The sequence below is a fragment of the Topomyia yanbarensis genome, chromosome 2, assembly GCF_030247195.1.
Source record: "Topomyia yanbarensis strain Yona2022 chromosome 2, ASM3024719v1, whole genome shotgun sequence".
In the NCBI taxonomy this organism is placed as follows: Eukaryota; Metazoa; Arthropoda; class Insecta; order Diptera; family Culicidae; genus Topomyia; species Topomyia yanbarensis.
This window is the reverse complement of record NC_080671.1, coordinates 276,317,567-276,331,546: the sequence shown is the minus strand read 5'-3', so window position 1 is coordinate 276,331,546 and position 13,980 is coordinate 276,317,567. Positions and strand designations below refer to the sequence as shown.

General features: G+C 30.8%; 1 protein-coding gene across 3 annotated transcripts in view; it reads right to left on the bottom strand.

Annotated features, from left to right (window-relative positions):
* LOC131683179 (uncharacterized) overlaps window positions 1–9,869 on the bottom strand; it is a 933,050-nt gene extending 923,181 nt beyond the window's left edge. For all 3 annotated transcript variants that reach the window (XM_058965020.1, XM_058965019.1, XM_058965021.1), the window contains exon 1: window positions 9,432–9,869. The gene's annotated coding sequence lies outside the window, so the exon portion shown is untranslated. The remainder of the gene's footprint in view (window positions 1–9,431) is intronic.
* Between the last annotated feature and the right edge of the window lie 4,111 nt (window positions 9,870–13,980).

The following is a 13,980-nucleotide window of genomic DNA, read 5'->3' as shown; positions in this document are numbered from 1 at the left end:
TTTTTTCCTACACAATATTACACAAGCTAATAAAACAATTTTTCCTAATAAGTTTGTGAAAATTATAAACTATTTGAAATTTTTTAATAGTTTAATTTTTATTTAACCGTGATTTTTTAATAAATAGTGACCATCGCTTCACAAGGTAGCCTATTTTTCATGGCTTGCGGTGAGCACGATCTCTCGGATTGCTGAACTGAAAATTATGGAATAGAAATTAATTTTTAGTATTCTTTCCAGATTTAACTCGCCGCCAGATAGCTCTGAATTAGACCCGCTGGTGCCCTAAGACGATTTCGCTAGATTTTCAGAGCACTGTGCACCCAGTGCATTAAGGCAAGTGACGGAAGGTTATCGAAAAGTTTCGTGAAAATGAAAATTCCAGTAATGATGATGATTTTCCCAAACGGTTCGTTTTCGTGAGGTTTTTATTTGTTCTTTGGCATTAGGATTAGCGATAATAATTCAAATCAAGGATACTACTGGGAAGTCACCTTTAGAAAAAGTCGATGTCGAAGAAAAATTTGAAACTATGCACGCATGCACTTCAGAGATAGCGTGATATCAGGAGCTGCGAATTCATTTCAACGCTTTTTTGTGAAAAGAGCGATACTTACAAATGTAAACATAGGGCTTTTTTCATACATGCGAATGAGGGCTTTGAAACGCAACAAATTAACCTAAAAATTTTGATTCTACGATATTACTTTCTTAAACTATAGCAAAAAATACAACGGGCGAAACTGTATTTTTGTTTGTTTATTTAAAGTTTCGCCCTTCCACGCTCCATGCAAACAAACGGGGCGATACTTTATTTGCTAGCAGTTTAGAGGCGAAACTGTTATTTTCGTATTTTTTTAGGATTATCAAGCTGATACCAGCTGTAAATAGTAACAATGATCTCTATTAAAAAAACACGGACGAAATCGGTGGTGTAGAACGATAATTATTGTAAAAAAACGTAAGGGCGATACTTCAATGCTGATAGGTGGGACCAATCGCCAAAGGGTAAACAATCGCCAAAGGGGCGATACTATCATTTTGTCAATTTCTATAGCAAACACAAATTTTAATTTAATAATTTCAAATACTTTATGAAGTTTTGGGTTTCGATCACTGAATCATGCAATCTAGGATGTAAAAAAACACAATAGTTCTTAAATAGGAAATAAAACCAAGTCTGGAAATATTCACTGTTGATTTTCTTTGAATGGTATCACTGCTAGTATCGCCCTTTTCAAGAAAAAGCGTTGATTTCTTATTTCTCAGTCGCATTGGAAATTTGAGTAAAGTATAAACTTCAAATCGATTCAAAAAAAATTCGATTTTTTCGGCTCAGTTCAATATATAACCCCTTTAGGAAAATTCAGTTTTCCCACCACAATATAGATATTTTATTAACAGAGCATTAACAATAATTCTTGGTATGTCTATTTTATGGGCCATTTTTTCGCTTTCCCTTTAATTTGGTTTGAGATTTCTAGCAATGATATTGTCCTATGCTGATTTGAGAGATTCTCTGAGTCCTGCCACTATCCCATGAAGTATGTGTTATCAAAAACATCGCGAAGCATCAAGTTCTAAATGTTCTCAAACGATATAATATCCGAAGAGTTATAAGAAATGTCTCATCACACTGTTAGGTGGATTAAAAACGTTTTTCATTTAGCATTGTTTTTATTCATTTTGTTTATTTATCTATTGTATTCATTTCATTTTTTGTATTCATTCCGATCAGTTTATTATCTCATGCATCTTTTTCGAATCATTCATTTAACATTCACTTTTTTTGTGTTATGCAATTTTATAACATTTTTCCGGTTCACACTTTTATTCATTTTAATAATCTGACTAATTTTGTTCAGTCATTCACTTTATTCATTTCATCTAGAACATTAATTAGACACAATATAATTTCTTCTGTAAATTTTATTACTTTTTTATTATTTATTTTAATATTGCTGATTTTTTTATTTTAATAATTTAACTGCTTAAAAACAAATAAAATGAAAAAAAATTATGATAAAATGTGTAGACAGAAAACATGCAAATTCTTCATTTTGTTTATTTTATCCATTCCATTCATTTTATTAATTTTATTAACCCTCTGTTTATCCTGTTATTTATAAACAACAACGTTTTCAAATAGCTATAAATTTGAGGTTAGACAAGATTTCTTCACAAAAAAGTAAAACTAATAATTGTGACTATCACCGTTTATTTGAGCGGTAATAGTTACCAAAAATATCCGTAGAACTGAAGTCAATTGCAATGACTTCAGTTCTACGGATATTTCTTGTAACTATTAGCGCCCAAATAAAGGGTGATAGTCACAATTATTAGTTTTACTTTTTTGGATACTACTGGAGCAGTGCTGCCAGAGGCATTTTCAGTTATCGGTGAAAAATTATGTTTTGATATATCTTCGTTTTCTTCAAATATTTTTGAAAACTGATAAATCTTAACAATTTGAAATGCTTTCGGCTACCTTTTCTGCCCAATTCAACTATTGAAAACTTTGCAGGAGATGTTTATTAAGGATTGGTATGTAAAAATTCTGCAGCTCCTAACACTGCTAGAAAAGCATCTATCTTGATCAAAACAGGTTTTTCGTGTTTCTTTACTCTAACACTTTTAAGAAAAATGGTTTTGGAACCCTATATGTGCTAGAAACATATTAGGTATGAAAGAGTTAATATTATTCATATTATTTATCTTATTATTCAAATTTTATGGTTTTATTCATATTGTTTATTTTAATCATTTTATTAAATGGTTAGTTCTTACCAGCTCACATATTTTATTCAGTTTCTTCATTTTATCAATTCGGTTTAGTCAGTTCTTTTTGTTATTGTATGACAATTTATTATCTTGAAACAATTTAATTTACTCTCTTAATTTCATAAATTTTTTTAATGTTGTGTAATTTTCATTTGAGCTAATTTGATTTATTTATTATATTAATTTGATTTATGTTAATCATTCTATCCATTTTATGAATATCTTTTTATATTGTTTTGCTTCATATTTATTTTAAACTTTTATTTGATTTTTCTTTAATTTATTCAGTTAATTCGAAGTGTTATTCGTGCAGGACTCGAAACTGTGCTTATCCCACATCTAATTGCTTGTAAACTTAGCTGGCAAACTAATGAATAATACAACAGTGATACGTGTACGAAAGGTCTCATCTCACTGATAGGTGGATTAAATCGTTTTTACAGAAAACGTTACAAATTTATGCAGGTTTTATTTTAGCCCTCGTGGAAGTCGCATTAGTGGCACACTAAACAAACGGCCGCCGTTACTCAAAGATGATTTCGCTAGAGTTTCAGAGCATGGTGCACTCGGGGCACTAGCACGGCTGGAGCCGGAAGATTATAAAACAAATGAAAACTGATTTAGAAATGCATGTGTAAATTTTGCAGTAATATGCAAAGCCTCCTAACTAAAATGCATGTAAACAATGTTTTATTAGAAATGCTATTTCCGCTTTGCTACAAATAATCTGTTAACGAAAATATTTTTCGCATCCGAATTGATAAGGAATTGGATTTAATTTTATCATATGCAGTCTTCAGTTACCCGACGATGTTGATCATCGTTTATTTTATAACAGCAGATAGATGGTTTTCGAAGACATGTTCCCAATATGTAGATTGATGTTTCTATAAACATTTTGAGCATAGATATTCCTATAACATGTTCTAGTCCAACACGGCACAAGTTAGCTGGTGGTTCAGGCATGTCTGACAGGTTCACAATTTTCAACTCATTCTAATTTAGGTAACATTTCAAATCGTTTCTAATCTCTAATCTTTGAAGATGAATGAAAAGTATAGAATGAACAAAAATGCAACTAATATATTGAAAATAAACGTAATGAACTTACGAACATATAAATATAATTGAAGATGAGGGTGTTATACAGGGTGGTTGATTCATGAGTAAGAATCTCTCGAGGGGTGATTTACTGGCATATTTGGAGCAAAAAATCGTTCTACACATACCATCAAATCTCAACCGTTACAGAGTTATTGAACTTTTTGTGTACAAAACTTGTTTATCTTAAAACACCTCTAACTCAAAAAGTATACCTCGTATTTCAAATCTTTTAGTGCCATTGAAAAGCTGAGAAAATTTTCTATTGAATAATGTTCTCATATCTTTCAGATAGTTTTAATTACCTTTTAGCTGTAAAGTAGTTAAAAGTTAGTGTTTTTGATGAGGTTTTTGTTAATTTTCTCAAAATAATGAATTGTGATTATAGCAATATCAATTATCCAAAAGTTGGGTTTGAGGACGATTCATAATTTGTTCTTCAACATAATATTCCTATCTCTTCTCGTTTCCTTGTAATTTGGCTTCTGAACTTTTCCTGGAATTGACTTGCAAGTTCTTAAAAGACTCTAATTTAAAAAAATATGCTTTATATCACTATTATCAGGGCTTCATTGGAAAGCTGAGAAAATTTCCTTTTGATGTATGTACAGATATCTTTTAGTTAAGTGTACTACATGACTTTTTACTAGTAAAATAACTCAAAATTTGCGTTCTTGGTGATTTTTGTAATTATTCTAATTATTAATCAACTAATTTTATCGTCACTATTGCTCATTTGGTGGCCCTTAATATTCTCTACAACTTGTTATTTCACAAGTTACACTTTATCCTATCGCTTTTCATTTCGCTGCAATTTAATAGTTAACACAGCATGGCCTCATCACAAATGCAGTGGGTTCGAACTCGTTGTTTTTGCATATGAATATCAAGATAAAAATGGTTTTGCTTCGAAACTAAAAGAGATAATTGAATGAAGTCAAAGGAAGAATTGTAGAACTTGCTAATATGCATTAATTCCATGATAATAATGGTGAAGTTTATTATTTACTATTTTAAGAAAATAACGAAAATGCTAATAATAACACTAACTTTAAACTAATTAACATCTAAAAGAATACTAAATTCACTTAACTGAAAGGTATTAATACATTTTTCTCTGCAAAATTTTCCTGGCTTTAAGTGCCATACTTTTTCAATAAGAGCTAGTATTAGTGAATATGAGATAAAAATATCCAAGGTCAATAACTCAAACACATGAAAACAAGACAAAATAAGTGTATCATGCCAAAGAACAAATTATACAACTTTTCAAGACTAACAAATTGAATTATGAAAATAGTGATGTTAACTATTAAGATTTTCGCGAAGTGAACGAAAAATCGATCAAAATTGTAAAATTTTAAATAAATTACTGCGAACCGCATTAGCTGAAACATTTGAGGACATTTTTCAGTAGAAAATTTTCTCATCTATCCAATGGATCTTAAAGATTTGAAATACAAAGTATATTTTTTGAGTTAGAGCTATTTTAAGACAACTATGTTTTTACACAAAAAGTTCAATAACTTAGTAACGGTTGAGATCTCATGGTATGTGTAGAACGATTTTTTCTATAAATATGACAGTCAATCATCCTTCGAGAGGATCTTAACCATGAACCAAATTCCCTGTATGAAGAATGTAACAAAATACTGACAATACACATCAGTTCCACACTAAAGTTAGGAAGACAACAAAACTTCCGCCCAATTGTTTAGTTTTAGGTATGTATTACCTGCGGGGAACTTTCTTGGTATTTCTTGGGTATTGTATCGATGTTTGTGAATTCAAGGTTTAGGAGTTCAAACATCAGATATCATTTTTGTTTGTTATTCAAGGTAAACCTGCGAAATGTTCTAAGAAATTCTTAGTCAATTTCTTTTAAACAAAATGTGCTAACTAAGCAATATTTTTCTCTCTGAATCCTTTTTTACCTTTTTTTAGTTGTTAACTTTTTATAACGAATAAGGTGTTAGCGGGTCATATTGACCCGGATTTCTAACTCAATTTCAAGACACATTTTCAGTCAAATCTATACGAACTTGTACTCAAATTGTTTGTTAGAGTTTCAATTTTTAGTTTCTGGCAACTATTACCATTTTGACCTAGTTGGTCGGTGGGAATCGGTGTCGAATTGGGTTATGTTTGGCATACATAGATGTATGCAGAATCGTCATCATAAACCACAGGTTTATTGACAGAATACTAATAATAAACACACAAAAACAAAAATAAGAGCGTAAATATCAAATTTGTACATGTTACGGCCGATCATGGTTGTTCCGGATTAGGATTCCGATGTCGATTCCGGCGGTATGATAGTATGTCTTATAATATTGAACAAGCGACAATGTTGATGACGCCGGTGGGTGAGTGGTAAGAGTTAACGCCACCCATCCCAGCTGGTCTGGGTTCAATCCCAGCCGAGGTCATTGAGATTTTTCTGAGGCCTAGCCGGCGCCGGTATTGATCAATAATAAACACTTTAGGATTACCAGGAGTTGCACATTGAAAGATGTTTCGCTACTCCCAAGCATAATTATCTACTGATTCCTTGTGCAACTTCAGCTAATCCAGATCGATAACGGAGTAGCAGCCAGGGGTGGTCGCACAAGCTGAATTTCTAACTAATATTGAACAAGTGACAATGTGGTCAATCAATGAAACTAATCCCAAAAATTGTAATATACTTGAAAACTCATATGAAATCTTATCTAAAATGATATTGACACTGTGACTCAGCTAGTTTACCTTGGATTATACGTGAAAATCATCCGGAAGATCAGGAATAACTGGTCAATTCATGAATCTAGTTCAAGAACTCTGAAGTTTTTTAGAAAATATTTGTTGCATTGACATAAATTCGTAGTTATGGCTGGAAAATCTGGAACATCTGTACAACTGACCAATTCATGACCCTTGTCCTAGAGCTCTGAGATATTTTTGAAAACATATGAGAGTATATCATTCGCCAAAATTCGTACTTGTGACCGGGACAGAGACCCATTGAACTTTCGGATGATCCGGCGTACAATTGGCCAGTTCACAAATAGAGCCTTTGCTCCGGTCACCAATACGATTTCTTTGCACGGATAATTCTAAAAATAATTTTCGAGGAAATCAGACTTCCAGGCCAGTTCCGGGTCTTCTTAAAGGTCACTATGTAACCAGTGTGGTCCCTTTCCCAGACACGAATTTATGTGAACATTTTCGAAAAAATCTCAGAGCTTTAGGACAAGGATCATGAATTGACCATTTGCATTGATGTTCCAGGTCATCCGGTAGGCCATTAAGCAGCCGAAAAGATATGTGTAGGTCATGACCCCATTCGACACCGATTCACACTGGCCAACTAGGTCAAAAAGGGTAATATTTACCAGAAACTAAAAATTGAAACTCTAACAAACCATTTGGGTATCAGTTCATATAGGTTTGGCTGAAAATGTGTCATAAAACTGAGTTCGAAATCCGGGTCAATAAGACCCACTAACACTTTATTCACACTTTTTATACAGCCCTTCAGGAATGTCCAAAAATTTTGAACTATATGGAAAATCCTTGCTCTCCACGAAAGATGAAAAGTCAAGAAATTCCAAACTCCTAGGTGCTACAGTACATTTTTAGTGAAATAAACAAGCATAGGGGAAAGTGAAGCAATATCGCCATGTGGGGCGAGTTGAGTACCCCCGTTTTCCAAGAATCTATGAACATTTTTCGATTTTTTTTTTGTTTGCACGAATACTCCGTCAGTCACCATTAGATGACGTAATATTCAATTCCGACGTAAAACAAATAATAAATCACAAAAAAAACAAAAAAACAAAGTCCGTCAGAATGTCAAAAAACAAAATGTTATAAGATTCACGATATGTGAAATAAGCATTCGCATGACGTATGTGTGCGGTAATTGAAAAATGCATACATCTCCGTAATATTTAACGTCTTTCTAGCTATTTCGGACATAAAAATAGTTTAACAAGACTTTATAGTTCCCACAAAAAATTTGCAAAAATAGCTCTAGAGAATGGGGCAAAATGAGCACCACGCAAATCTCATATAAGTTTATGCATTAAATCCCGAAAAGTTATCCATGTAAACGTTTTATACCTGAATTTACTACGAACGACGAATAATAATATTTGCTCGAGAAAATTACTCGCAAAGATATTATTAAAACAAAATGGAAATTTGTATCTAATAGTTCCGAAAATGCTGTTCAAAACCATAAAATGAATTTCATTGGCAACTGAATGTCACTAAATCAATGGAAAATATGATTCTTATTGATTAGAAGTGAAATAATTTTCAAATTTTGTTATAAAATGCAATCTCTGGCGACCTGATCATATTGCCTCTTAAGATTGCTCATATTGCCCAACAAGGTTTTCACTAAGCCGAAAATCGATCATTACAAACAACGATTATTTTCAAAGATTTTGAATTTTCTTCTGCACGTTTAATAACTGCATGCAAAAAATAAGTTGTATTCTGCCAATAGAGGATAATTTGGGATTATTTTTATGTTTTGCTGCAGATATATTTTCCTTCAACCATAGGGTGCTCATATTGCCTCACTTCTAAGTTTATAAAAATATTCTGATCATTGTCACCGACTCATTGCAACTCAGATCACTTTTCAATCTCATCTTTATATATATATATATATATATATATATATATATATATATATATATATATATATATATATATATATATATATATATATATATATATATATATATATATATATATATATATATATATATATATATATATATATATATATATATATATATATATATATATATATATATATATATAATTGCATGCCGCGTAAATTCTTCTATTGCTCTATTGCGAACAATTTTGTTGAAGGTTGTATATTGGTTGGAGATTACCGCAGAGGTCAAAAGAATGTTTGAGAATGTCCTATTCTAAGCAGGGAAATTAGGCAATACATAACGTTATATGACATATTATACATTATTTTTCGGCAAATGTTGATCATTTCTCCTTAAACTATACCTGTACATTTTGTAATGCACTAGATGTTACTGGCATTTTTACTGCTTTTATTATATCCATTATCGACCTTTTGTATATTTTCATAAACAAACCTAAAAATTCTTGTGAGTAATTCAGCAGAAACCGAACAAGCTCATATTTGGTATTCGAGTTATGAAGCCAATCACCTTTCGATTGGGCGGTGTTCATGAAAAGAGTTGATTTTTGTGTCGGTACAATATCTGTCCCTTTTAGATTCCTAGAAAGCAAAAATGTATTTGTATCCCTGGCCATCACTAGGCAATTCTAATATACAGTTATAACTTCAACAGGGTATCTTTCCTGACACAGTTTCACAGTTCACTAAACAAATTGTGTAAAGCGAGAGGTTGTGCGGGAAATTCTCTAATTCACTCATTTCAACCATTGTTCAATTGACTTGTCAAAAATTATTATTACAGGTACTTCTCGCGCAATATTTAAATAGGTCACAATTATAAGATGGTAACAAACAGTGGTATTTTAAAGCGTATCTGAATTCATACCTTATGGTTTGATAATTATAGTTTTCAAATTTATTTTGAGTATTCACAAATCACCGGAAATGTTGGCAGCTGTACGAATTTCCACTATTCAAAACCACTTCCGGTGTATCGTTTTCAATAATTTCCTGCAGCAATCACTGTTTCACTTCATCCGTTAGATTTTCTTCCTCAACAAGTGGATAGATTTGTAACGGTATTTGATATAAATTGATCTTTCCGTCAGCAGGTTTCTTCCATTATAAAGAACAGTTTTCTGTCGCTCGGTTTAACTAGTCATGGATTGTACGAATGTTGGTTCAATAAACATGTAGAGGATAGCGATATCTGAACAATTATCTCTTCATTGTCATTACGGGTCACAACAGTACTTTTAGGCAGCTCAATATTTCAAGAAAAATCATACAAAAAATTGTAACAGAAGCGAGGCCAACACACCGGTCGTATGATTGACAATGACTGTGAATTTGATGGTCGGTAGGCTTTTATTGTCTTCCCAAAGAAGAGGATAGTAGTTCTTATAAAATATAGCAGTATGTTTCTATACTCTCTTCGTCTGATGGTCGATACAAATATAATGAACAAGGGGAGCTCTTTCGAGAGAGTTGCGAAGAGAAAGAGTTATGTTTTCAAAGCAAGCTCCAATACAAGAGGAAAGTAAAAAAGCAAAGAGGAAAAGCGAGAATTAGTTTACGGTAATGTGGTACAAAATCCCGCGGCCTCATGTTTCTATTCAGCCACCACAAGCAGTAATGCGGTGCAAGTATTAAAAGCTTGTACTGGATTTACCCCATTACTTAAGGCTCGAATTATTCTCAATAGCAAAATAAACCATCTGCCAGAGATGAATCTGTTATTTCCTCCTGTTATCATGCCTAAGGCAATACACACACACACACACACACACATATATATATATATATATATATGTATATATATATATATATATATATATATATATATATATATATATAATATATATATATATATATATATATATATATATATATATATATATATATATATATATATGTATATATATATATATATATATATATATATATATATATATATATATATATATATATATATATATATATATATATATATATATATATATATATATATATATATATATATATATATATATATATATATATATATATATATATATATATATATATATATATTATATTATATATATATATATATATATATATATATATATATATATATATATATATATATATATATATATATATATATATATATATATATATATATATATATATATATATATATATATATATATATATATATATATATATATATATATATATATATATATATATATATATATATATATATATATATACAGGGTGTTTGGTTCATGAGTAAGAATCTCTCGAGGGGTGATTTACTGTCATATTTGGAGCAAAAAATCGTTCTACACATACCATCAAATCTACACCGTTACAGAGTTATTGAACTTGTCCAAACAAAAGGGGTTAAAACATCAGTGCTGCGGTGAAAATGTGCTCCAATAAAAGTTCAAAAATCACCAGAACAATGCATTGCAGAAATTAATACATCAAAAGATAATATAAGCAACCCTATTTTTCAAGAGCCACGCTACCTTAAATCTTAAAACAAATAATAAATGAACCATTATAGATAGCCTTGTGTATTCAGCAAACTTGCTTCAACTCATTTGTGTTATTAAATTGTAGGGCATTCCGCAGGAAAACTTCACACGTCTAAACAGTCGATACTTTGAACACCTCAACCACAAGGACCACCCTAATTCCATTCATTTGAAAAACTCGCCAAAAAAAACTAACAAATTAGCCAAATACATTATAAAGCAAACCAAACTATTTGGGGGCCATCAGTGGGGGCCATTTGTATTCCTAAATACGGCTTTGGGAAGCACCATGGTCAGCTTTCGATATGTACTGAAAGTTTGTGTTGACGTCGTAATAATATAAAGATAAAGAGGCTCGTAATGTTACTAAGGTTCTATTGAAAATTTTCTCCAGAACTAGTCTTATTACGCAGTGTAGCGCATTCCTCTGTACTTGACTCTTAAAGGGCACAGGCTCTGGGTCTTACTATAAAAATTAATTCCGCCTGACACTAGTTACACTGCTAACCAGTTGTAATATACTTAAAAAATACATTTCTATACTTATTGTGATCATTAAATACAACATATACGTGTAAAATATAGTTAACCCTTAAATGCATAACACTGTTTTAAAACAACATTCGAAAAGCATTTTAAAATTATCACAGTAATGTATTGAAACTATGAGACAATTTTAACATAATTTGGAGAAAAAATATTAATATTCCCTTTAAGGGTTAATATGACTCCCATGTTTGGAAATAAAGTCAAATGTGATGTCAATTGATACAAAAAAATATCTATTGCACATTTTTAAATGAATTATTATGTACAACAAGAATGTTGCCAAAAACGGAACCCGTTTGTTGCCAAAATCGGAGTGTGCCAAAATGGGAGCATGCCAAAAACGGAACGTGCAAAAAACGGAATCTTACTGTATATATATACAGGGTGTTTGGTTCATGAGTAAGAATCTCTCGAGGGGTGATTTACTGTCATATTTGGAGCAAAAAATAGTTCTACACATACCATCAAATCTCGACCGTTACAGAGTTATTGAACTTTTTGTGTAAAAAACTTGACTATCTTAAAACACCTCTAACTCAAAAAGTATACCTCGTATTCTACATCTTTTAGTGCCATTGGAAAGGTGAGAAAATTTTTTATTGAATTATGTTCTCGTATCTTTCAGATAATTAGTTTTAATTACCTTTTAGCTGTAAAGTAGTTAAAAGTTGGAGTTTTTGATGAGGTTTTCGTAATTTTCTCAAAATAATGAATTATGATTATAGCAATATCTATTACCCAAAAGTTGGGTTTGAGGACGATTCATAATTTGTTCTTCAACATAATATTCCTATCTCTTCTCGTTTCCTTGTAATTTGACTTCTAAACCTTTCCTGTAATTGACTTGAAAGTTCTTAAAAGACTAATTTAAAAAAATTGCTTTATATCGCTATTATCAGGGCTTCATTGGAAAGCTGAGGAAATTTCCATTCGATGTATGTACAGATAAAATAACTCAAAATTTGCGTTTTTTGGTGATTTTTGTAATTATTCTAATTATTAATCAACTAAATTTATTGTCACTATTGTTCATTTGTTGCCCCTTAATATTCTCTATAACTTGTTATTTGACACTTTATCCCTATAGCTTTTCATTTCGCTGCAATTTAATAGTTAACACAGCATGGCCTTATCACAAATGCAGTGTGTTCGAAATCGTTGTTTTTGCATATGAAACGAGAAGATATAAATGATTTTGTTTCGAAACTAAGAGAGATAATTGAATAGAGTCGAAGGAAGAATTGTAGAACTTGCTGAGATGCATTAATTCCATGATAATAATGGTGAAGTTTATTATTTACTATTTTAAGAAAATAACGAAAATGCTAATAACAACACTAACTTTTATAGTTGATAATTAACTTCTAAAAGAATACTAAATTCACTTAACTGAAAGGTATTAATAAATTTTTCTCTGCAAAATTTTCCTGGCTTTTAGTGCCATACTTTTTCAATAAGAGCTAGTATTAGTGAATATGAGATAAAAATATCCAAGTTCAATAACTCAAACACATGAAAACAAGACAAGATAAGTGTATCATGTCAAAGAATAAATTATACAACTTTTCAAGACTAACAATTTGAATTATGAAAATAGTGATGTTAACTATTAAGATTTTCGCGAAGTGAACGAAAAATCAATCAAAATTGTTAAATTTTAATTAAATTACTGTGAAAAGATTACTTAACCTAATTAGCTGAAACATTTGAGGACATTTTTCAGTGGAAAATTTTCTCACTTATCCAATGGATCTAAAATATTTGAAATACAAAGTATATTTTTTGAGTTAGAGCTATTTTAAGACAACTAAGTTTTTAACACAAAAAGTTCAACAACTTAGTAACGGTTGAGATTTAATAGTATGTGTAGAACGATTTTTTGCTCCAAATATAACAGTAAATCACCCCTCGAGAGATTCTTACTCATGAACCAAACACCCTGCATATATATATACAGTAAGATTCCGTTTTTGGCACATTCCGTTTTTGGCATGCTCTCATTTTGGCACACTCCGATTTTGGCAACAAACGGGTTCTGTTTTTGGCAACATTCTTGTTGTACATAATAAGTCATTTAAAAATGTGCAATAGATATTTTTTGTATCAATTGACATCACATTTGACTTTATTTCCAAACATGGGAGTCATATTAACCCTTAAAGGGAATATTAATATTTTTTCTCCAAATTATGTTAAAATTGTCTCATAGTTTCAATACATTACTGTGATAATTTTAAAATGCTTTTCGAATGTTGTTTTAAAACAGTGTTATGTATTTAAGGGTTAACTATATTTTACACTATACGTGTTGTATTTAATGATCACAATAAGTATAGAAATGTATTTTTAAGTATATTA